The following is a 26,695-nucleotide window of genomic DNA, read 5'->3' on the forward strand; positions in this document are numbered from 1 at the left end:
TTTATGAGTGGCAGATATTTAACTTTGGAATAATACAGAAACCAAAATGTTTTTCTTAACAGATACACACAACACATACAGATGAATGATGCCTGGTGGATAACTATAAATCACGTAGTACACAGTCACGGAAATATTTTCTTACCCCCAGCATGCATCTTTGTTTTTTATGCATGAGGGCGTGTGTCCTTGTGCAGGATCATTGATTTAGGATCTGGATAGTTTCAAAATAATTTCTTAAAATAATTCTTTAAAATAATACTAAAAAAAATTTCCTTCATTTTGCGGATTATTCCTGGGCCCGGTTTCATAAACCGGTCTAATCTAATCACAACGCTGCTCAGCGTAACAACGATGCCTGGTGGCTTGATGTTGCCACCACCATGTTTCACTGTAGGGATGGCGCGTGGTTTCCCTCAAACATGACACCTGGCATTCACATCAAAGAGTTCAATCTTTGTCTCATCAGACCAGAAAATTTTGTTTCTCAGGTGCCTTTTGGCAAACTCCAGGTGGGCTGCCATGTGCCTATTACAAAGGAATGGCTTCCATGTGGCCACTCTACCATACAGGCCTGATTGGTGGATTGCTGCAGAGATGTTGTCCTTCTGGAAAGTTCCTCTCTCGCCACATATGAAAGCTGGGGCTCTGACAGAGTGACCATTGGGTTGTTGGTCACCTCCCTGACTCAGGCCCTTCTCCCCTGATCACTCAGTTTAGACGGGCAGCCAGCTCTAAGAAGAGTCCTGGTGAATCTGAACTTCTTCCATTTATAGATGATAGATATATGTGTGTATGGCTTCGATCATGGCGAAACCTGGGAGAGCTGACATTTACCATTTGGTATACTTAAGTATTTTGGGTCAAGGATTAACACTGTGAAAATGGAAAATTTATAGGACAAATATTTTTGGAGAAATTAGCTATTTTAGCTAACCAGTAAACAATGGACATTGTGCTGCGATGCACTATGGGAATTTGAGGTTTTAAGGTTGTAAATGTTATTGTGGTTCATGTGAGTTTAACAAGTGTTGTTAGTGTTATTGATTGATTGAGTTTTTATAGTTCAGTTGATTTATTCAGTTTTGTTAAGGGTCATGTTGCTGTTACCATGAGTGACTTAAGTGTCATGTTGGTACCATGAGAGAAATGTGTATTGCTTTTAATGTATTCTGCCACCATCTCTGTTTGTCAAATTAAAAGCACCTGCTTACAGCAGATTGCAGAAAAGACAAAAAGCTGTGCATGTGTGTATTCAATTTTGATCATGCACAAACTGTGAAAAGCTAACAATTGCCATTTGGTATACCTATGTATTTTGGGTCAAGGATTAACACTGTGAAAATGGAAAGTTTATAGGACAAATACTTTTTGAGAAATTAGCTATTTCAGCTAACCAGTAAACAATGGACATTGTGCTGTGATGCACCATGGGAGTTCGAGGTTTTGAGGTTGTAAATGTTGTTATTGTGGTTCATGTTAGTTTAACAGTGTTGTTAGTGTTATTGATTGATTGTTTTTGTAGTTCAATTGGTTTATTCAGTTTTGTTAATGGTCACGTTGCTGTTACCATGAGTGACTTAAGTGTCATGTTGGTACCATGAGTGAAATATGTATTGCTTTTAATGTATTTTACCACCATCTCTGTTTGTCAAATTAAAAGCACCTGCTTACAGCAGATTGCAGAAAAGACCAAAAGCTGTGCGTGTGCGCGTTCAATTTTGATCATGCACAAACTGTGGAAAGATGACATTTGCCATTTGGTATGCTTATGTATTCTGGGTCAAGTATGAATAGAACCAAAACCGAACATTGATAGGATGAATATTTTTAGAGAAGCTACATAGCCGTTAGCTGTAACAAAATTTTTTTTAGTGGTTTATCAGTTTACCATTATAAAAGTTAACTTTTCAGTTAGCAGTTCAGTGGTTATCAAAGCTAAATTTTTGGTTAGCTGTGCCCACCACTGGGTAGCACGGTGGATTAGTGGTTAGCACTGTTGCCCCACAGCGAGAAGGTCATGGGTTCGATTACCACCTGTGGCCTTTCTGTGTGGAGTCTGCATGTTCTACCCGTGGAGTCTGCATGTTCTCCCCGTGTTTGCGTGGGTTCCCACCGGGTGCTCTGGCTTCCTCCCACATCCAAAGACACGCGGGTTAGGTGAATTGGTAACTTTAAATTGTCCGTAGTTGTGTATGCGAGTGTGAATGTGTTTGTTTGTCTATTAGGGTGGTCCATAAAAATGGTCAAAATTTTTTTTTCAAAAAACTTCAAGTCTCACCCTCTAAATTTGTTGTACCTAACATAAAAACACATCATGTACAATTTCATAAAACTCTAATAATTTTTACTGGTAGCACACAGCCCTTAAAGATTTTGCTCGCAATAACTTTGTCATATAGTATGGTAATTTCCAGATATTTCCAAATTATTTCTGTCAGTTTAATATTGATATGTCAGGACAGAAATTATGGCAATACATTGGAAAATCAAATCTTTTCATATCCCATAAAATAGTTAACACTAAAACATGAATTGTGAGATGCAGTTCTTCTCGTACATGTATCATGCTGCTACAATACCTACATACTGGGGTAGCGAAGATTTTGTAACAATCAAACATTGCATTTTCATTTTATTGATGAAATACTGTTTCATTATTGATAAATTTAAATAAGTCTATGCTTTATATATTTCCACATATATTTTGATCTAGCTCCAAACAATAATATTCTTTATGCCTTGCAGTACTTAATATTCAAAAATGTATGAATCAGCACAAGAACCAATTATACAGCTGTGTAAAATAAGAGAACATCCTTTACATGATAATAATATTTAAGTTGCTTGCATCATGACCAAGACTTGCTGCCGTTTCAGTCAGAATATAGGTGGCACTTCTGTCTGTTGTTTTGGTCCTATCCAATGCTGCTGCAAGTCCTGGTGTTACAACAGCTTTAATTTTACTGGCTTTTTGTGGCACTGGCATAACAAATTCTTCATCTGGACTTTCTGTGTTCTCTTCACTCTGGCTGGAGACAGTATCAGGTAGTGAGACATTAGATGGTCCAGGCTCCTCCAGTTTCTCTTTGTATTTTGCTTCTGCAGCTTTCCTTTTTTCTGCTCTTTGTTCTTTGGCAGTTTGTATTTTATCTATGCCTGTCATGCATCCTCTACCTTTCTCTCGCTGAGCAAGTAGGAACTGTCTGTCATCTTCAAACTTTATCATTGTTAGGACATCCTGATGTGCCATGTCAAACAAGTCCTCCAAAGATTCACAAAACACTGTTTCATCTTTCTTCTGCTTGTCTGTATTGCGATTCTTGAAAAATACATTGAGTATTTGCCCATTTGAGGGCAATTTGTTTCCCTTTATTTCAGTCGGTGGAACCAATAAGGTATACAAATGTTCTACTTCTAGTAGCTGACATGTTTTACTCAAGTTTCCAGTTAATGGTTAAGCATGTTAAGTCAGCAAGTGTCTCGTTTTACATTTATCTCATGTTAGATTCACCATCACCAAAGATCTGAAAGAAAAAAAGCTGTGAATTGAAGCAAAATTTTCAGCTTGTAGCCTAAAATAACATTTTTGAAAGTATGTTGTTTGTGAGAAATATTTAAACTCAGGTATAGTTTTAAATTGAATATAAAATTATACTTTAGTTACACTCAGGTGGTTAACTTCTATCCTCTTTATAAGTGATGTGATTAGATACTGGATAATGGATAACCTATTGCACGGGCACTCGGGCAGCGATAATTGATATATTTACAACCTTCAGCTATGATGTGCTACCTCTAAATATTAATGTATGACAAAAATATTTGGCAGGCTTTCTTTTTTCCCAAAGCATCATAAAATGAAGGGGTGAGAGTAATGAATTTCCAACTTTTATTTTTTTGAACCACCCTATTGTCTATATGTGGCCCTGTTACAGACTGGTGTCCTATCCAGGGTGTACCCCGCCTTGCGCTGTATGACTGCTGGGATAGGCTCCAGTCCCCCGCGACCCTTAATTCAACTAAGTACTACTGGCACCAGTAGTGGAGACGTTGAGCATCACAAATCAGCAATATGATACCGTCTTTAATCACAAATTCTCATCCCCAATTGTAACATTTTTATGCTTGGTCAGTGCCTTTTTCTGTCATGATGAGAGTTGAGGACCTCCATTGCATCATTTAGTGAAGGTGTGTCACTTCTGTGTCATCAGGGAACATTCATCTATGTTTAGGTTAGGGTTAGGGTTAGGAGTAGGGTTAGCAATTCCCCACACAGCACACAGTGACGCAGTGGACATACTCAACTCATCACAGACTGACATTCAATCAAAATGACCTGTTTGCATTAAAATGTGTGAGACTGTGTTGTACTTTGATCTGGAGTGGATGCATTCAGGATCACTGTTTATCATTACAACACCATGTTAACACATTACAACATATATATATATATATATATATATATATATATATATATATATATATATATATATATACACGTCACTGTCTTAAAATAATGGCCTACGTCATGTTTTGGAGAATATGATTTAGGCCATTATTTTAGGAAGGTGATGAATATATGTATTTTGGGAATAACCCTGTTGTGTGTGATGATTTGCAGATGTTCATGCTGGTTATACGGTCACAAATTGAGCTTTAAAAAGGAATTTAAAAAGGAGTCGCCCAGCATGAAAGTCTTCAAATCATCACACACAAGGGGATTATTCCCATTCTAATCCATCATTTCCATCGTTTGCACGTCTTATTTTTCTGGAGGTAATTCTGTCGGCGAGGCTTCCCTTCAAGGCAGCGTTGCTCCATCAGCGGTCAGGGCGCAGAGTAATCCATCAAATGTGAAAATCCATCAAATGTGAAAAGGTAATTCTGTATAAGAATCACATCAATACCTTTGTATGGTACCTTAAATTCACCCATTTCGGCATCGTCGTCAGTACGCAAATTTCTCTTGCTCTCAGCCATTTTTGACATCTGCGTAGCAGCGCATGTGGCCGGTCACGGTGCGGAGTAATACATTAAATGTGAAACGGTTGAATATTTTGCGACCTTACACTCGATATTATACGGTCTGAAATCTCACACAATTAACCAATCAGGCTTGATTGATTTCCTTTTTGCACAGCAGTGAATACATCACATATTTTGTCACCAAACTTCTAATGTGTAAAAAGCAAACAAAAAAGCAAGCAGTGACTTTATAGTGAGCATCATGAGGATTAAAAAAGAAAAAATTTAAGAGAAAAGATAGAACAGTCTACCACAGCCCTACTGACCTGATTTAAGTTAATCTATAATCCCCTGTGTCAGTGTATTTAATGTCTCACAGCAACCTCAGCTTTCATACCTTCCTTTAAATAATTAAAATTGTCAAGTTACGTTGAATGTTTTGTTCAGTTTCATTGGATACAGTGCCATGGCTTCCAGCTTCATACATTGAGCAGAAAGCCTGTAATTAAACTGAGCCGTGGACAATCTCCCAGCATTCTGAAAGCAGATAGCTCAATTCTGTATGACAGCTGATTATTGGCAATGGTCTGAATGCTCTTGTTTCTTATCTAGCAAAAAAAAAAACAAAAAAAAACAGCTAAAATCCCGTCTTGCAATAACATGAAACTTGCAGCACCACATAAATATTATGTCTCCTTAGGAACACAATAGTTGTATTTATTTCTTTATTTTTGGGACTGTTTTTTCCATGTCAAATGCAGAGAGGAGGGTTTCTAAGTCTTGCAGGAGCAGATTGCAACATGTTTCAGGGCTCTGGTGAATAGATTAAAGGCTTGCAAGCTCAGAGTCTTTTGTTGAGGCACACACTCACACGCAACACAGACACGCACGTACACAAAACCTTCGAATATTCCCAGACCCTTCCAGCATGCACAGCACTGAGGGCTGTGCCACTGGACTGACAGATGGTACCAGGAGGCCCGGCGTCACATTCCCGTGATGGTTCACCCAGAGCCACATCCACAGTGCTCAGCATCACCGCAGCACTCGGCCTGACACATGAGCTATCAGCCTATCAGCTCCCAGGAATACACAGCCTCTGCTGACACGGCCAAGGTCAGGCACATCACTGCACCAGCACACGTCAAAGAGCAGCATTCCAAAGGTTAAATATATATTTTAAAAACACCAACATTTGATCCACTGTGAGTATTTCACTGATCACTATCAAACACACGGGCTTGTATCGTTCCTTGTGTTGGGAAAGCCAATTTGCAAAGTTTTGAAACTTTTATGAGTTGTGTAGTCCATGACAGTACAGTGTCAAATGTGTATTTATTTTTGACTGTGTTGCATTAGTGTTGCGATTACACAACTGAGACAATACTCAACATTCTATGAAATTATCACACTACATTTATATGAGTTAAAGTCACTGGATGCTAGAAATGACCAAAAAAAAACAAACTCTGAGAAGACTGCAGGTGGTGGCCAAGTGGATAGTGCACTTGGTTTCGGTGTAGCAGGTTCCTGGTTCAGATCTCACCCCTGTCACATTTCTCCATGTAATGTGGAGTTGCGTCAGGAACGACATTCAGTGTAAAACTTGTGCCAATTCAACTTGCAGATCCACCTCGGATTTGCTGTGGCAACCCCGAGTGCAAGCAAGAGAGCAGCTGAAGGGACTTACTTTTATACTCTGAGAAGAATGACAAATGAATGACATAAAATATTGTGGACTACTACAGAAGTTGGTCAGAGGGACATTTTTCTGCATCGTATTCTTTGTGGTTTTAGACAAACTACATTTAACTTTGCTCCTTGTTCTTTTCTTGCTGCTTTTGGTACCCCCAAAACACACGGAATTTCACAGAAAAGGATTAGATTGTACTCATACAGGTTGTTACATAATTCTCCAACGGTTTCTACCTGCATGCCATCGTGGAACTGAACTCAACATCAACATTTTTACCTCCACCAAGGAGGTTATGTTTTCGGTTGCGTCCGTTTGTTTGTTGGTTGGTTTGTTATCAGGATTACTCAAAAAATCCTCAACAGATTTCAATGAAATGTTTTACCAGGGGTGTATCTTGGCCTAACTTAGAAGGCATTAAATTTTGGTAATGATCCAGAACACGATCTGGATCCAGTAATTTTTTAAGGATTCTTTATCATTGCAGGATAGGGCCAATTTCAAGATTTTTGCATCTAACTTTATGAAGACAGGTCACAAAGGCTGAACAAAAATTAAGTTACGACACAACAATAATTTAGCATTTGTTTCTCCTCATTGAATAAACTTGTTATGAGAAAATAAAAAAAACTTGTGTAGTTCATGCAGTTTCTCTTTATAAATACATTTGCTGAAGATCTAAGGGTTTAACCCTCTGGGGCTGACTCCGTCATATACGACAGCTGAGACCAAGTTTTACTAAATTATAAATAACTTTTTAATGATATGAGATAGAAACTTACTTTTTTTTGCTGAAAAGTTAACTCCGCGGACGTTCCACCATCTTTGTACTCCTATAGAAGCTATATGATGACATGAGCAATGTGAGTGTCCAATTGGAATTGGTTCACCGTCACATGGTTTTCCAAAATCCATTTGTAGGGCAGATTCACCTTACGTGACACACCAAAGATTGTTTGTAGGAGTGATGTGTTACTAGTTGGCCCGTTTGAATAGCCCCCTGGCTGCTCCAATGTGCCCTGCACCATTACGCACAGCGAAAATGAAAGTGAGCAGACGGAGCAGATGGAGAGCCTAGTATCAGGATTGCTGGACTAGTTTTCCTGTGAATGTTACTGGATAAGCCTGTGGCAAGCTCTCGCTCTGGTGTAAAGCGCTGTTTACCATATCAGTGGAGTGAAGGGGGAGGGGCCACTCCTGAAACTGAATGTGCCTCGAAGTGTGAATGTTGCTTTCAAACACACAGTCAACTTCATAGTAGAAGTTTGTGATGTGACCTTTGTGTAATAGCAGACAGAAATTGTTTTGAGATGAAGACAAACAAAATGCATAGACCATTTTGTATATATTGTTCAAAATGTGCATTTGCGTTTATTGTTTGAACCTTTTTGTTGTACAGTCTTTCTCACAAGAGCCCAAATTACCTTTATAAAGTGTCAGAACAGTTGTTTATTCTAGTTTGCTATGTGTTTTGAATAAATGTGTGTGGAAAATTATTTCCGCTTTACTTTTTTCTTTCTTATTTCTGATTGTAAACCTGTATTACACTTATAAAACACAACTATAGCATATATATTTTGAAAGTACAGGTTGTCCTGAAAAAAGAGACATAAAACTTGATTGTGGGATGCAGGGAGAGCTGTTTACAGAAATAATAAAACATTTATGCCAGGCAAGTGAACTGTCCAAAAAACGCCCTCGGACCCCAGAGGGTTAACCACTGAATCTGAAACATGACGGTAGATGTGTGAAACGATGTGGAATAAGTCTCTTTGCCAAAGGGTATTCCATGTGACGTCAGTGACCCTATGGCCTTAGCAGAGGTTTGCGCTCTCTGAGTGCTTCTCGTCTAAGATTGTGCAATAACTAACATTGAGATTATGCAGTAACTATTACTGGGAGTGTGAAATATTATTTCAAGTAAGTCCAACAATTAGTTACTAACAGACTGACCCACAGTGTGGTATTGGCTGTTTAGATTTTTGTAATTTTATATTTGTGTCTATCCATTTATGCTGAATGATACTGTTTCTATATTGTATCAATGCAACCCTGTGGAGAAGCACCAAATTTCATTGTACAGCTGAGCTGATTTACAATCAAGGTACATCAGTGGAAATGGTGGAAATGACCAACAAAGTTTAGTTTGGCATACATGGATAACTACTACTGGTCTGTAAGCAGCATTGGTCATTTGGTTTGCTCTACCCATTTGTTTACCGACAGAACTCTAATATACCAGTTTTTACCAAAATATCTGTGTCATTTCCATGATGTCGAATTTTGATGGGCTGCCAGAACTATTATTTATTTAGTAGGTAACCGCTAAATGGACTAATTTCCCAATCAAAGCCTGCTTTATAACAATCTAACTCCCAGGATCATTGCTCAGTGGGGAAACAACTTGAAACAGGCATTCAAAAATAAAATGTCTGTCAAAAATGTCCTCTCTGGAAGTGGAGTGCACTTCAAACTCAAGCATCGGTGTTAGGTGAATAATTGTTTTTTGTTTGAAAGAGGTAAGCGCTATCTGTGATGCCACAAAAGGATGTGTACCTAATTTGCATAAATGTCAGAACAGTGGTTTAGTGGTTAACACTGGTGCCTCACAGCAAGAAGGTCGTGGGATCGATTCCTGGCCTTTATGTGTGGAGTTTGCATGTTCTCTCTGTGTCTGTGTGTGTTTCCTCCGGGCACTCTGGTTTCCTCCCACAATCAAAAACATGCTTATTTAGTGTCTGTTTCTTTTTCTGCTCCTGACCAAGGCAGCGTCTACATCTGGAGTTGGTCCCCAGGCGCTGGACTGTGGCTGCCCACTGCTCCTAGTGGTTAGATTGTGTCTAACTGTAATTAGGATGGGTTCAGTGCCGAGGACAAGTTTTGTTGTATGTATGTATATATGTGCAATGACAATAAATTTTCTATTATTTAATATTAGGGTGTAACTCTCCATCTGTTAAAAACTGGCCTCTCCAGAAATGCTTGTAGTCCATCGTTATTTGAGAATGCAAAAACACAATAGCAGTTGTATACTCTGAGTACATACTTACCATTAACTGTTTTAGATAGTGTGTATGGGTAGATTGCACTAATCTACAGTAGTGTTCAGAATAATAGTAGTGCTATGTGACTAAAAAGATTAATCCAGGTTTTGAGTATATTTCTTATTGTTACATAGGAAACAAGGTACCAGTAGATTCTCACAAATCCAACAAGACCAAGCATTCATGATATGCACACTCTTAAGGCTATGAAATTGGGCTATTAGTAAAAAAAAAAGTAGAAAAGGGGGTGTTCACAATAATAACAGTGTGGCATTCAGTCAGAGTGTTTGTCAATTTTGTGGAACAAACAGGTGTGAATAAGGTGTCCCCTATTTAAGGATGAAGCCAGCACCTGTTGAACATGCTTTTCTCTTTGAAAGCCTGAGGAAAATGGGATGTTCAAGACGTTCAGAAGAACAGCGTAGTTTGATTAAAAAGTTGATTGGAGAGGGGAAAACTTATACGCAGGTGCAAAAAATTATAGGCTGTCCATCTACAATGATCTCCAATGCTTTAAAATGGACAAAAAACCAGAGACGCATGGAAGAAAACAGAAAACAACCATCAAAATGCTAAAAACTGCTAAAAAAAAAGCAGTTTGAACATAATAGTTTTAAGTTTGTAGCATCAACAGCAGATGCTACTATTATTGTGAACACCCCTTTTTCTACTTTTTTTACTAATAGCCCAATTTCATAGCCTTAATGCTGCGTTCACACCGGGCGCGACATGAGCAACAGCAGCGACAGGTTGCCATGTAATCCCTATGGAACAACGCGTTTTGGCGCCAAGTCACGCAGCGTGACGCGATGGACGAGAATGAAGTGACGCGAGTGAAGCGATTTTGAGTGATTGGCGTGTTTGTGGTGCGATATTGCGTCGCATCACGTCGCATTGCCCTCCTCCCCAAGTTGAAAAATCTGAACTTTTTCATCTCGTCGCGCCGCGATGACCAATCAGGGACTGAATGACGTGGAGATGTCTGGAGTTTGACTGAAGATGTGAACATGTCCTGTATCTGGTAGCAGCCTGTGAGCAGGACTTATGTCTCTTTTGTTCTTTATTTCACAATTATGACAGAGTTTTTGGAGTGAGCAGCAGCCCCGCAGCAGCGGGAGTGGAGTTTCTTTTTATCTTAACTCGCGAGCGAGCGAATCATCCATGAAGATTATTTTACTTATTAACTACAGAGATGTATAATAAAGCAAATGGTGACTGGTTTTTAAACACAATTATGACAGTTTTTTGGGAAAGAGTGAGGAGCAGCCCTGGAGCAAGCAGCAGCGTTTCTTTCTTTTTTTTTTTTTTTACGTGCGCGCGTGAGCGAATCGTCTGTGGAGAATATTTTATTAATTAACTACACAGATGTATAATAAAACAAATGGTTACTGGTTTCTAAACACAATTATGACAGAGTTTTTGGGGGGAAGAGCGAGCTGCAGCCCCACAGCAGACAGCAGAGTTTCTTTTTTTTTTTTATTGTTTACATGTGCGCGCATGAACAGGAGAGGAGGTCCTCAAACTGGGTCCCGCAGAGGCAGAAGGACTGCTGAAAGCGGCCGTCATCCAGAAGCAGCTCCTGCAGCAAATAATGATACTCCTTAAATTGGGAACATCTCATGACATTTGTCAGCTTTCCACAATAACTCGCTCCGTGTGATCAAGGTCCGTCATGTTAACTTGACTGACAACCAGAGCCGGCGAGCGGAATGGAAGCTCCTCTTATTTGATGATGCACTGGGGCGAATTTTTGCAGCAAAAGCAGAGCAACACACCGGGCGATGGTGGCGCGTCCGTCGCCACGCGACCCCCGCGAATTTGTAGCGTCTGGTCGCGCCTGGTGTGAACGCGGCATAAGAGTGTGCATATCATGAATGCTTGGTCTTGTTGGATTTGTGAGAATCTACTGAATCTACTGGTACCTTGTTTCCCATGTAACAATAAGAAATATACTCAAAACCTGGATTAATCTTTTTAGTCACATAGCACTACTATTATTCTGAACATTACTGTATATATAATTTACACAATTATCTTAGTCAAAAAACAAAATCCTCTCCGGAAAGTATAGCAGATTATATCTGTGAGCTCAAATATGCAAACATCTGACAGGTCTGAAACTTTGGACATTTAAGTACCCCAGTCAGCAGTTAGATATGGATGAAAAACTTGACCAAAGTAACCACTTTGATTTTTTGGTGCCAGTGACACATACTTGTGTACTCTGACTGTGAAACAGCACAGCTGTGCAATGAAAATTAATGGCCTAATTAAAATTTGATGGTGATCCAAATCTGCCTTAGGATATTTGTTTTGATCTCTGTCTTGAATTGTTTTAATGGCCACTACCTTCTAAAAAAGTGTGTCGACAGTCAGGTGACACACATATTTTGGCATCACTAGCTCTTAAAATAGGAACAATCAAACATCCTTGAAACAATGTCAAGTTTAGGTTATAGAAGTGTCCAAAGTTTCAGACTCCCAGTGTTGTGTCTGAGACAATTCAGTCTCCTCATAATGTCAATGATCTGAGGCAGTAAGCATAAACACAACTAAAGCCCACTTCCCAGCAAAACTTCTGCCTCCTTCCGGCCTCTGTGGAGATTTCATTTGTCCACACACAGATCTCCAGGGTGTAACCGTCAGAATTTCCGGCTGTGCCATGTGCTTTGTTTTAGCAACTGAGCAGGACTAGCTGCAAGAAAGTTCCAGGAAGTGCCACACTGCATAAATCCTAATACTGTAGTAGTTCTACTTGGTCAGTGAGCCTAAGTATTGGGTTTGAAAGACTTAAGAACTTCTGGGTCATGGCTGCTAAATTGACTCTGAACACTAGTTACTTCCGGGGGACAAACCACAGCATTTTCAATGGGTTTTTGGGCATATTACTGTACACACAAAGTGAAAATGCAAAGAAAAAGTGACGATGTAGTGGGAAAGTGGACGTGTTGCATTTTTTTATGACCCAAAGCACAAATGTGTTGAGGTGGTTTTGTAGGCGAGAAAACGGAGCTACTCTGGTTAGCTGTGTAGGCTAACACTTACCGACACAATGTCTCCCATCTGCCTCGTCTTCTCCACTGGAAACCGAAAAAAAAAAAGTTTTGCAACTGCTTCGGTGATTGCAGATGAAAACAAAACAGTACACCATTTTCCCGTATGAACTTATGCTATGTACATGTTGCACAACGAGAGCGCAGATCTCTTAGTCTTTTTGCTTAACGATTCCCTTATTGGTCCTTCAGAGCAGCCTTAGTTTTTGAGGGTGTTTGTCGGGAAAATTATCATTCCTCTTCCTCTACATTGATTACAGACCCTACAGCGGCTCTGTAATCAACCGTTTCTGCAGCATGACTCCAGTTTGAAGCGTGAACCAATGAAGTAATGCTTCGATCTGCTGGCTCATTGGTTCTTTGATTTTCTGCTCTTCAGAAGCGGCAAGTCCGCTTCTTAACCCCTCTCAAAGACATTAAAATATGTTAATCATGAGTCACTTTTGTTTGGATTAAAGTCACTAACTGGGACTCTTGTCTTGTTACGGTCATGAAATGAGAATCGTCCTCTGTTCCGTTGGCACAGCTCCAAACGCTGCATGGCTCTTTGCCTAGACAGAGTCCGGTTGGAATTAATAACTTCTAAACAAATTGCTGCTTTAAATAAAATGACACCTCTTTCCAAATGCTGTAATACAGACAATAAACTACAATACATTAAAATGTTTTTTTTTCCTCTCAAACTGAGACGTCCTGCATTTTTTATGAATTACATCCTGACATGCACCACAGCCAACTGCAAGAGCTCAGCTCAGATGTATGGAAAGACATTCAAGCCAATAATGTCTGAAAGGAAATGCTTTTGACAATAACTACAGATGTTGTTTATTTCTATTTATGTCCAGAGATCAAGGATCCACCATGTACAGTTTATTTATGTCCACAGTTTAAGGCTCCATTGACCAATTGCACATGTATTTACTTTTAAGACTCAGTAAAATGTTGTTGACATAGAAAACCTGTAAAGCCTACTTTCAGAAAATTCATAAGAGGTGTCGATAAGGGAATCGATAAGGAATCGGATCAATAATCCAAATCGACAATGGTATCGATATCGAAAAAATCGTATCAATACCCATCCCCATCCTTCCCCACCTCTTGAAAATAACTATCCATTGACTGCAGCCAGATGAAACAGGGGTATCCCCTTGGCCTTCTGCAGCCCTTGGGGTCTTCACTACGTCATAGTTGATGTTACGTCACAATGCAAGTGATACTTCATCTCCCCTGTTTGACACAAAGTCTGAAGTGACCTTGAACCAGACTTCCATCCAGTCATTGCCTAAGGTCACCAGTTAGCATCCAAGTCTCACAACCTTGCATTACAACCAGGCAGTAACTCTCCCCTAACCCAGAGGGGACAATCCACCATTTTCCAACAGAGGACCATGGTCTCAGATTTGAAGGTGCTGATTCTCATTCCAGTTGCTTCACATTTGGCCTCGAGCCTGATACCGTAAGACTGGGCTGTATGTATGTATTGCTATCTTACATCAACGTTACCGTCCGCTATCAATTGCGCATTAAATCCTGGTAAATTACAAACAAAACTCTCTATTGCACAAAAGTTTGTATTGCCCACGTAATTCGGCACTCGCTATATGCGATCTTAGTAAATCAGGTCCTCAGTGTAAATTGTGGTTGTAGTAATATGGAGAAAAACGTTAAAGATCCAGATGCAGATCCAAGAGTGAGCTGTTACTTGCTTTATCTTTGCAAGCTTGTTGGAGGTATGCCAACCAATGACTACAGTTCTAGATTGTAATTTTTGCTTTGAGGAGGGATTGCCTGAGATTTGGCAAAGAAATTCATGGAGCTTTTTCTTTTTCTTTCTATCTTTATTTAAAAAAAATGTATAGTGCATATGAGCAGAATCCATAAATGAGCATTCAGTGATGTGAGTATGCACTAGATGGCGGGTGTGTGTGTTTCCATTACACAAATGATAAGATAATTGGTATATAATATCTACATCGGAGTCTCTTGTGGAGCAGGAGTCACTTTCAAAGTGAGTCAGAGCTTCTAACCTCATTAAATGTTAATCAAAAAATCTATTTTCAGATCACTTGGAGATCTGTCATGAGGATTGCAGGCCAGCTTAGAGGCCACTGCTGCCGAGTGCTCAGCGGCACACCAACAGCAGGATTCTTTTTTTTTACTGCAAATATTTTTCTGAAAATATTTCACGTTTTCACGTTTTTTGATTTCTTTTGGTTAAAAGCGTGTGGAAGTAAAGATGAACACATTACAGTGGTCTTCTTTGACAAATCCCATTTCAAGCCACAAAATATTCTAAGAAACATTCTTGCACACGGTTCATTTTTAAATGGTGCAGCAGCAGCACTGAGGCAATTCTGTCTCAGTGTGGCTTTTTGCAACACATCCACCATCCTTTACATTATTCATGATGCATTTTCTCAGACAGTGCCTTGGACCATGAGGACCGGTCTGTCTTCTGGCACTGCACAGATGAAGGACGGAATATGTGTATGAGCTGCAAACATTAGAAGGTCTGTTTTCATCTGCATTTGTGGGGAAGAAAACCAGACACCCAGCAGTATGGGGAGATGTTTAATAGTCTGCATTCAATAGAGGATGGTGAATGGCAGTCAGCAAATGAGATTCATACTGTCAGTGAACTTATGGAAGTCTTCCAAAGTCAATTGAATATCTGTCTGTGTTTCTGTGTGTGAACTCTGCACCAGACTGCCATTACATCATCTGACATTTCTTCTTGCACACTTGTTCACCCTGTCAGTCGTTTTCACCAAAGTTTTACTTTGGTAGCAAAGAATCTTAATTTCAAAAGAGTTTTTCCTGCTCTTCTTAAAATCTTGCATTTCATTGTTACATTTTAATATATAAGCTTAACCGAGCTGTTTTCATTTGAAAATAATTATGTAGTCAGCAGATGCTTAACTACAGCTGTGTACTTGTGCTATGCAGAGTTGCATCAGGAAGGGCATTTGGTGGAAAACATGCCAGATCAGCATGCAGATCCTGGACTGCAACTAATGACCACATTAGTGGATTTGTGTTTTTCCAGTATGTCCGAAAAGTATTCACACGCTTCACTGTTCCCACATTTTATGTTACAGCCTTATTCCAAGATGGAATTAATTAATTTTTTTCCCCTCAAAATTCTGCTTACAACACCCCATAATGACAACATGAATTTTTTTTTCAATTTTTGCAAATTTATTAAAAATAATAAATGAAGAAATCACATGTACATAAGCATTCACACCCTTTGCTCAGTACTTTGTTGATGCCCCTTTGGCAGCAATTACAGATTCAGGTCTTCTTGAATATGATGCCACAAGCTTGGCGCACCTTGAAAGAGAGCCAAAACATTTTTTGTACCAGGCTGTAAACACTGGATTGCATTAACATTGCAACATACAACTCTTTGTATACTGTTCCTTAAAACTCTAATGAAAATACAGTATTATCTGGGCTTTTAGACGTTGCTATTGTGTTTGTTTTATGTAAACATGCGAGAAGCTCAGGTTGTTTCTCCGTTATTTACAATGGGAATTTCTGTGAGCCGTGATCGCTTCCTGTTCATGTCTTCTGAGGGAAAGTGAAGCTTGCTCTTTAACGTCCTGCTTATTGACCTTTACAACACTGTTTGTCCAGTTTGTTCCAGAGTAATATATAAGATGTCTGAAATTTAGTTTGTGTTTAAGATCCACGCAGGTTTAACTTAGCAGACACAGAATATTTGGAAGATTTGTTTTAGCAAGTTGTCATGGTCTCATGCATGCAGTCTTTTATTACCTCCGCCAAGGAGGTTATGTTTTCGGTCGAGTTTGTTTGTTTGTTTGTTTGTCTGTCTGTCTGTTTGTCAGCAGGATAACTCAAAAAGTTTGAACGGATTTTGATGACATTTTGTGGAGTGGTTGGAAATGACAAGAGGAACAAGTGATTACATTTTAGTGGTGATCCGGATCACGATCCAGATCCAGGAATTTTTTAAAGGATTCTTCATCATTGCGGGATAGGGGGAATTTTGACATTCTAGTTTCTAACTCCACAAAAACAGGGCAGAAAGGCTTGAAAAAAATTAGGGTGTAACATAGTCAAATGTTCTATCAAACAACAAAGTTTGGTGATGATCGGATCCGGATTCTGGATCTGGTGATCCAGAATATGCAAAAATATAGGGAAAATAGAAAATGTGTCATGGTGAGGTGACAAATGAAGCTAGAGATGCACAACTAACACCAAATTGTAGCTGAATCTGTACTGATTCAGTAAGGTGTCATCACATTTGATGTAGCTTCAAATGTTATGGAGCTAGATCCAGAAGAAAACTGTCAATGCCGAGAAATCGTTTTTATACAATAACGTTTGAACTAATAAAGACATAAAAGTGATTCCAAGTTCTAGTGGTATGTTTTCATGGTCAAGGATGTCAAATATACAGGAAAGTTGTAACACTGTTGTAACACTGAATTGTTGAATAGATCACTGTGCCAAGGAGGGAATCTCTTTAGGGTCAGTGACCCTATGGCCTTGGCGGAGGTTTGCACTCTCTGAGTGCTTCTAGCTTCTTACCAACATATTCATAGCCTTTGTGTGTTACCACCTGTGTGTGTGTGTGTGTGTGTGTGTGTGTGTGTGTGTGTGTGTGTGTGTGTGTGTGTGTGTGTGTGTGTGTGTGTGTGTGTGTGTGTGTGTGTGTGTGTGTGTGTGTGTAGACAGATCTGGTCAAAACCTAATCTTTGCTCACTGGAAACACCGCGATCACTATTGTGAAGGTGTCATAATCGCAACTGCAGATTATACAGGACCAAAACTACATTACATACCATAACTTAAAGCTACAGTAGGATTTAGTGTCCTCTAGTGGTGAGGTTGCAGATTGCATTATGCCAGCTCTGGTCATGATGCTCATCAGTTTTTCTTTCATGTTTTTGCTTTTCATTTTCTTGCTTTCTCTTGTGATAAGCAAGATCTATGATTTTCCATTTCACAAAACTGGGGGTCCTCAGACCCGCACTAGCAACCAGTACAACCACTGATTCCTCCAGGTGCACTCTTATGCTGCGTTTACACCGGGCGCGACACGAGCGACTGCAGCCACAGGTTGCCATGTAATTCCTGTGTAATGACGCGTTTTGGCGCCAAACCGCACAGCGCGGCGCGATGGACGTGAGTGAAGCGATTTTGAGCATTTTGCACATTTGTAGCGCGATATTGCGTCGCATCACGTCGCATTGCCCTCCTCCCCAAGTTGAAAAATCTGAACTTTTTCGTCTCTTCACGCCGCGATGACCAATCAGGGACTGAATATGTAGTGATGTGGAGATGTCTGGAGTTTAACTGAAGATGTGAACATGTCCTGTATCTGGTAGCAGCCTGTGAGCAGGACTTACGTCTCTTTTGTCCTTTATTTCACAATTATGAGAGTTTTTGGAGCGAGCAGCAGCACCACAGCAGGGGGAGCGGAGTTTCTTTTTATTTTACGTGCGCGCGAGGGAATTGTCCATGGAGATTATTTTACTTATTAACTACACAGATGTATAATAAAGCAAATGGTGACTGGTTTCTAAACACAATTATGACAGAGTTTTTTTGGGAAAGAGCAAGGAGCAGCCCTGGAGCAAGCAGCGGAGTTTCTTTCTTTCCTTTTTTTTTTTCTTTACGTGCGCGCACAAGCGAATCGTCTGTGGAGAATATTTTATTAATTAACTACACAGATGTATAATGAAACAAATGGTGACTGGTTTCTAAACACAATTATGACAGAGTTTTTGGGGGAAGAGCGAGCTGCAGCAAGCAGCGGAGTTTTTTTTTTTAAATTGTTTACATGTACGCGCATGAACGGGACAGTTGGTCCTCAAACTGGGTCCCGCAGAGGCAGAAGGACCGCTGAAAGCAGCCGTCATCCAGACGCAGCTCCTGCAGCAAATAATGATACTCTCTGTATTGGGAGCTTTTCACAGCAACTCGCTCCATGTGATCAAGGTCCGTCGTGATGACTTGATGCCAAGTGGAATGGAAGCTCCTCCTATTTGAAGACGCACCGGGGCGAATTTTCACAGCGAAAGTCCACCCAAGCAGAGCGACACACCGGGCGAAGGAGGCGCATCCGTCGACACGCGACCCCCGCGAATTTGTAGCGTCTGACCGCGTCCGGTGTGAACGCGGCATAAGGGGACGCACTGCAAAATGTGAAATGTGGTGCATACAGTAAGTATTGGTGCATTCCATTTGTACTCAGAGGTCGAAATTTCTCAGTTATGCACTCCCAGGAACAGCCACTGAAGTCATAATTTGTTCTCGACAAGTCATACAAACCCCACGTACTCCAAATTCACAATCCATCATGGCTCCTCTGAGCAGCAATGACACTGAAAGCTGTATTTTTTTTAATGCTTTTGGCACTTCTGTCTGTTGTATGTCCAGTTTAATAAATCCTGCACACAGTACTATCCTACCACTGTCTATGGAAAATTGCTGAATATTTACCGCGTAAGGTGGTGTTTATCAACTGATGCCGCTAATACTGGCTAACCCAGTAGAGGTCCTGGTTACAGTAACTGGTTACACCACGGTACAAATACTCCTAAATCCTACCCACTGTAGCTTTACCTCGGCTGCTGCATTGTGGTACATGCTTCCTATGACTGTAAGTCATAACAGTAAGGGAAACTGGGGCAAAGTCAACCAAGGGGCACAGTGAATCAGTAGCCATATCTGCAAAACTACATATATATTTGCAGCAGTTATGCCATATTTTTATGCATAAAAACATCCCCATATAAATTAGCATTTTATTTTTGGATACATTATGGGTAAAACTAAGTGGCAAGTGAAGTCAGTTTTTCCTATCAAAGTAAATTTTTTGGATGTCAGTGTCTTTGTATTTATTTCTCACAACAGAGGAAAGGTGGCCCAGAAATTGTTATTAGTTAGAAGACTACCCCGTCCAACTAATGAGCATGTGTTATGTCTTCTCCAGACTATCAGCTATTTGATAACATGACTCGTGTGTCACATGCACCCAGGGCACAGTGAATCGGGCCACAGGTAATCAGTCTAGAAAGTGATTTACTAAGCCCCAGAATCAAGTGGATCACAAATATTACTTGTTGAAGCTTATACATTTATTTTTCCATGAATTATTTCTATAATTACCTCCGCCAAGGAGGTTATGTTTTCGGTCGCATTTGTTTGTTTGTCTGTCTGTTTGTCTGTTTGTCAGCAGGATAACTCAAAAAGTTTTGAACGGATTTTGATGACATTTTGTGGAGTGGATGGAAATGACAAGAGGAACAAGTGATTAAATTTTAGTGTTGATCCGGATCACGATCCGGATCCAGGAATTTTTTAAAGGATTCTTCACCATTGCGGGATAGGGGGAATTTTGACATTCTAGTTTCTAACTCCACAAAAACAAGGCAGAAAGGCTTGAAAAAAAAATTAGGGTGTAACATAGTCAAATGTTCTATCAAACAACAAAGTTTGGTGATGATCGGATCCGGATTCCAGATCTAGTGATCCAGAATATGCAAAAATATAGGGAAAATAGAAAATGTGTCAGTGTGAGGTGACAAATGAAGCTAGAGATGCACAACTAACACCAAATTGTAGCTGATCTGTACTGATTCAGTAAGTTGTCATCAAATTTGATGTAGCTTCAAATGTTATGGAGCTAGATCCAGAAGAAAACCGCCATTACCAAAAAATCATTTTTATACAATAACTTTTGAACTAATAAAGACATAAAAGTGATTCCAAGTTCTAGTGGTATGTTTTCATGGTCAAGGATGTCAAATATACAGGAAAGAAAAGTGTATGTATCATTGTTTTGGTTGTAACACTGAATTGTTGAATAGATCACTGTGCCAAGGAGGGAATCTCTTTAGGGTCAGTGACCCTATGGCCTTGGCGGAGGTTTGCACTCTCTGAGTGCTTCTAGTTAACTTGATGAAAAGCATAAAAAATTACATTTTGGTAGGGTAATGTTCATTTGCAAATGTTGTCATGTGGATTCTCTATGTTATTTAAACTGCTGCGACTCTGGCGCGTGAGGGATTCTGGGATATCTCAATAGGGCGAATGGGAAAGAGCTCTGTTTCGGAGCCTGCCTCAAGTGGCCAGTCAAGGTACTACAGTTCCGCATCCCCCTCGATTCCAACGGGCTCAGGTTGCTACATGGCTGCATTTAATGCAGTTAGACATGGTATCTTTTTGAATTTCAAAATTTGTTTTGTATTTCTGTTCTGGAAAAGGTGGTTTCACAGCAGCTTGTGGACCACCTTACTGAGAATAATCTTTTTGAGCCACTGCAGTCTCCTTTTAGAAAATATCATTCCACAGAGACGGCTCTCACTAAAGTGGTGAATGATCTAGTGCTTGCAGTGGATTCGGACACCACTACAGTTCTGGTGCTGTTAGAGCTCGGTGCTGGGTTTGATACCGTGGATCATCATATTCTACTCGATAGGCTGGAAAATCATTTTAGGATTACTCGGAATGCCCGTGCATAGTTAACATTATATGTGACCAGTCGTTCTCACTATGTTTTGAACAATAACACTACCTCTAACCTTAGTAACATGAAATTTGGAGTTCCACAGGAGTCCGTCTTAGGCCCCCTGCTTTTCTCCCTTTATAAAGCACCCCTTGGGCACATATTGTGGCGTTTTGGGATTACCTTTCATTGCTATGTTGATGATGCTCAGTTATACATGCCGATAACTGCTGGCAATCTCATCCACATAAAATCCTTAGAAGATTGAAAAGCTGGATGTCTAACAATTTCCTACTTTTAAATTCTGATAAAACTGAAATGATGGTTCTTGGTCCAGTGAGACATCAACATCAATTTGACCAGCTAGATAACACTTAGCGTAGGCTCATGTGTAATACATCACATTGACAAAATGAAAACTTTGGGGTAATTTCTGACCTCCACATTAGAAATATTACGAGGAAATATAGCGAATATATGAGGTCTGTTAGAAAACTATCCGACCTTTTTATTTTTTGCAAAAACTATATGGATTTGAATCATGTGCGCTTGCATCAGCCAAGCTTGAACCTTGGTGCGCATGCGTGAGTTTTTTCACGCCTGTCGGTTGCGTCATTGGCCTGTGAGCACGCTTTGAGTGAGCAGTGGTCCACCCTCCTCGTCGGATTTTTATTGTGAGGAAAATGTCTGAACGATTTGGAGCTTTGCTGCATCAATTTTTTCCAGAAACTGTGAGAGACAGCCAGGTGGAAACCATTCAGAAGATTCAGACTTTGTTATGATTTGGCCCTATATAAATGAAATAAATTGAATTCAACATGGTGCATGTGAGAAACCAGCTTGTTGGGTGAATCACTGGGAGAGGTATGAGGACTACTGGAGACACTGGAGGGGCCAGGCTAGACAGACAGGTCCAACTTGGAGTGCCATGGAGTTGGTGCTACTGGATGTTACGCTGTCTGTGTTAAATATCAGGGTTCTCCCCAGACAATGGAACAACAGTACTACGCCGTCATACTGCCATTTAGCGCTGCTGTAGTGTAGTGTCATCTCGTGATGTTTTAGTGGTAGACTTGGTGTGAATCTAACAGTACTCAAACCCAATTTGTGGGAAATTGGGAAACTTCAGCTCTTTATTTTATCCTGTTTACATCTAGATAACACAAACCATGACAAAACAAGCCTTAAACAAAGCCAGATCTCTGCATCTTTTGTTTAGTCTTGACGGGACCGCAGCCCGTGCAGGGCACAGCGATCGCCGGGATTTTGGTGCTGGACAGCATTATTTCATTCTTCTATGTTTTAAAGAGCATTTCGCACTGAAATCATAACCTTTCCGAGTGTTTCCGATAGTGTTTCTTCGAGGAAATTGTGGACTTGAAAGCTGCTAACATTAAAAACGGAACCACAGATTAATTTCAAAGTTTACATAAGTGTGATGTCATGTTACAACTCATTTTTTTAAGTGATAACTGTTCATTTTGATACAGTCACGGTAAAAGCAGCCGGTTTCCATTGTGCACATTGCGCGAGTGTGGTGCGCGCTCCTTTGTTACAGAACAGTCTCACGTGAAGGCAGACTTTCAAAGTAAAATAAAAATAAAGGCTACCAGCTCCACAGAGAAGAAGAAGAAAATCCTGAACAGTCATCCACTTGTGATCTGCAAAGTCCGCTCCACCAACGGAGTCCCCACGCACGGATCGTGCGCGATCAGCAGCCGGTGTTGCGGAGCTCACAGTTCTCTCACGGTTAGATAGAAAGTCCATTATCTCCTGAAACGTATTCTGACTTTTTCCCATTGTAAAAAAAAATCCATCTGCGTGTCCAGCCTGTACAAAACAACATCATGGAGACACTCTGCGTGCACACTCATGGCAGAGCTAAAACAGTGTCCAGCGACACATACAGCAGTGTCACCACACGTTAGAATCCAAGATCCGACAGACTCTGAAAAAATTAAGAGTTTTTGGGGTGAAGTGTGTCACCTCCTGTCTCTCTGTACAGCCTCTGTAAATCCAAACCTTCACTTTCGAATGAAAGATCAGAAGCTTCATTATCGGATGAAGCAGTGTTCATTTCACTGTCTGTCAGCCATTGGGATATTTCTGCTTTTCCTAAAATGTACATCACACGCTGAGAAATGCCGACAAATGCAGAGTAAAATGCAGAGTAATAAGACGTTTTCCAGAAATTCACCTTTGAAGTGAATGCCCCCAGCCTGGTGATATTGTGACTTGGGAAGTCAAACTGTTCAAATTGAAAATTATGGAGGGAAATGTGTAAAAAAATCTGGAATCTCCCACATTTTAAATTGTCTTTCTCTACATTATTTTTTTTTTTTTCAAATAAGTTGCACTTTTGTTACATAGTGTGTCAATGAAACACAAACATTTTAGATGATTTTAACTAATCAACAATTCAGCACAGAATCAGACCAGAAACAGTACTTATAAGATTTTCATTTTTGTCTTAGGGCTTCAGGACACAAGGTCGGATAGGACGCCGAGTTGAAGCGTTGCGCACCGCTTTGGATGATAGTTCCCAACAGCACCTCCATACTAAAAATTCCTGGGGAGAACCCTGAATACACATATATATATATAATCATTGAAACCACATTAACGACAACAAGTCAAAGTGTTGTTCTTACAAAAGAGGGGGTGTAAATTGGCCTAACTGTCTCAAACAAAATTCAAAAACTGTGCTCATAGGTGGGTATCCATTATTAAGACAAATTTACTCAGTATAGGACAGTTCTGCAAATAAATAGAAATGTGTTTACCTTCATTAAAATCCTCGGTTGCGTTGGAATACCCCACACAGTGGGCTGCCTTTATGGTTGGAAATCAGAACTTGCCGTTTGCTCTGGAAAAAGGTTCAGTGCTTACATTTGCACAATTTGCGCCTAATGGCCTAAAACGTGCAGTAAACACTGTGGGTATAATTATTTCTCGGGGTTCTTCCTCTGTCACTGAGTGTTGAAACATACAAAGTTTAACAAAGAAGGCCTGGTGATGCATGTGTGTGCTGTGACTGAGTGTATGGATGCTTTGGGAAACACTTTTTAAGAACATTAGCAGACACGTAGACAAGAGAAATGTGGTGAAGTATAGGATTTACTCTGAGCCCTCAGGCAGTGAATCATCTTTACGCAGGTGGAAATGACTCAGGTTTGTTACCAAAGTGAAATGTGCCATGCAGTGATGCTCCTTTTGTGAGTTCATATTGTTGTCCAGTGCAAGCTGGTGTATTTCCATGGTAGCACCACATTAAGAGATTATCAGATAATCAGCGGTTTTGGTGTTTGGAAGGAACTGTGCCAGTGGACATATTTATTTCTTCCAGTGGATTGTTTCAAATATCTTCAGCAATCATGCTAAGCACCAAAGTTTATGGTATCTAAATGTAAAATGTGAATAATCTAGCATTTGCTGTGACAGCTTGAACATTTTATAAGAATTTTCCACTTTGAGACATGGCTATATGCATATTAGCCTAAATGAAGATGCGGCGATATGACAAAGGGAAGTCAGATATGTGCACCAGCATGTTAAGCAGAATCTCAGCCACAAAGCAGAAACTCTGCTATCTAACCAAGCACAATGGAGGAAAATATAATGTATGCAAATGAGGAATGAGACAAAGACTCTGTTCTCTCGCTGCAGTCTCTTGGCTGTATCAGATTCCCAACTGTTTTCTCAGCCCATCCACTGCAATCCAACTACGTTTCACCAAAACAGTTTTTCAAATGGTGCTCAAGCATTTGGCCTTATCACTGTTTTGGAATTGTATAAATGTATCTCATCTGTCTGGGTATGAAAGTACTGTGATGTGATGTCTTGATTGTAATGCAAATAAGGTGTGTAACTAATGTAATTTATATTAGAATAATACAATGACTGTTACATAGTGGTGGGCACTGTTCAGCTAATCTGATAACTGATAATTATTGAAGCTAATGTTTTTGTTAGCGGATTATCTTTTCAGATAAGTTTTAAAACCATCATCAGACCAATTATCTTCCAATAAATTTAGTTCTGATAACTTTTAGACCGCTAACGTTTTTTTTTACATAACGAGTAATGTTGAAAAACAGTTATAATCCCTTTTGCTCCTGTCTGCTATGTATTTTGTAGCAGTGAGGTAGCTAAGAGGAGCTGAGCTCAACTCTGCCCCAGCAGAAGGAACCTGACCGCCAGACTGCCACAAAAAAAGTCGTTACTACGTAACACCATACAGTGGTAAAGCCATGAGACAGAGGTCTTAAAATGAAAAGCAGGTTTGACTTATGGTTTTGATTTATAAATCAAATTATTCCAGACAGAATAACTACATTAATGTAAACTCTTAAAATGTACGCCTGGCATGTTAACTAGCAATGTTTTCTTTTTCCCCTTCTTTTTGTTGGTTAACAGTGTTTACAGTTATTTTTTGTACACCCCCCCCCCCCCCCAAAGAACTTGGGGGAGGGGGGGGACGCCCCACAGTGCTTCAGTGTTTCAAAACACAATTAAAATTTAAGGGTGCTATTTGGGGTTTGCATAATGAATGCACTTCATAATTGACAATTCCTATAGCGGGTTTACAACATGGATGCATGCTTGTGTGTTGCATTCTGTTTAACCCTCTGGGGTCCGAGGGCATTTTTTGGACAGTTCACTCGCCTGCCATAAATGTTTTATTATTGCTGTTAACAGCTCTCCCTTCATCCCACAATCAAGGTTTATATCTCTTTTTTTTTCAGGACAACCTGTGCTTTCAGAATATATATGTTTTTGTTGTGTTCTATAAGTATTATAAAGGTTTACAATCAAAAATAGGCAAGGAAAAAATAAAGCAACAAATAATTTTCCACACATTTATTCAAAACACACAGCAAACTATAATAAACAACTGTTTTGACACTTTATAAAGGTCATTTGAGGTCTTGTGTGAAAGACTGAACAATAAAAAGGTTCAAACAATAAACACAAATGCACATTTTGAACAATATATAATGGTCTATGTGTTTTGTTGTCCATTGATATGGTAAACAGTGCTTTACACAGAGAAAGCAACAGAGTTATCCAGGAACATTCACATGCAAACTAGTGGAGCAATCCTGATAGTTATACACTCTTTGTTTGAGCACGTGAGATTGTCATCAGAGGCTCTCCGTGTGCTCCTGCCTTCACTGATCGCTGTGCGTAATGGCGCAGGGCGCACTGAGTATGTACTAATAGTATGTACTCACTGGAGCACCCAGGGGGCTATTCAAACAGGCCAACTAGTAACATATCACCCCTGAAAGCAATCTTTGGCTTTTCACATGAGGTAAATCTGCCCTACGATTGGATTTTGGAAAACAATGTGATGGTGAACCAATTCCGATTGGACACTCACACTGCGCACGTCATCACACAGCTTCTATGAGGAGTACAAAGGTGGCCGATGGCTGGTGAGTGAACTGTC

General features: G+C 40.0%; 1 protein-coding gene across 1 annotated transcript in view; it reads left to right on the forward strand.

Annotated features, from left to right (window-relative positions):
* zmp:0000001236 (mastermind-like protein 2) overlaps nucleotides 1-26,695 on the forward strand; it is a 215,507-nt gene that overhangs the window by 112,507 nt on the left and 76,305 nt on the right.

Source organism: Thalassophryne amazonica, chromosome 4, assembly GCF_902500255.1.
Source record: "Thalassophryne amazonica chromosome 4, fThaAma1.1, whole genome shotgun sequence".
Taxonomy (NCBI): Eukaryota; Metazoa; Chordata; class Actinopteri; order Batrachoidiformes; family Batrachoididae; genus Thalassophryne; species Thalassophryne amazonica.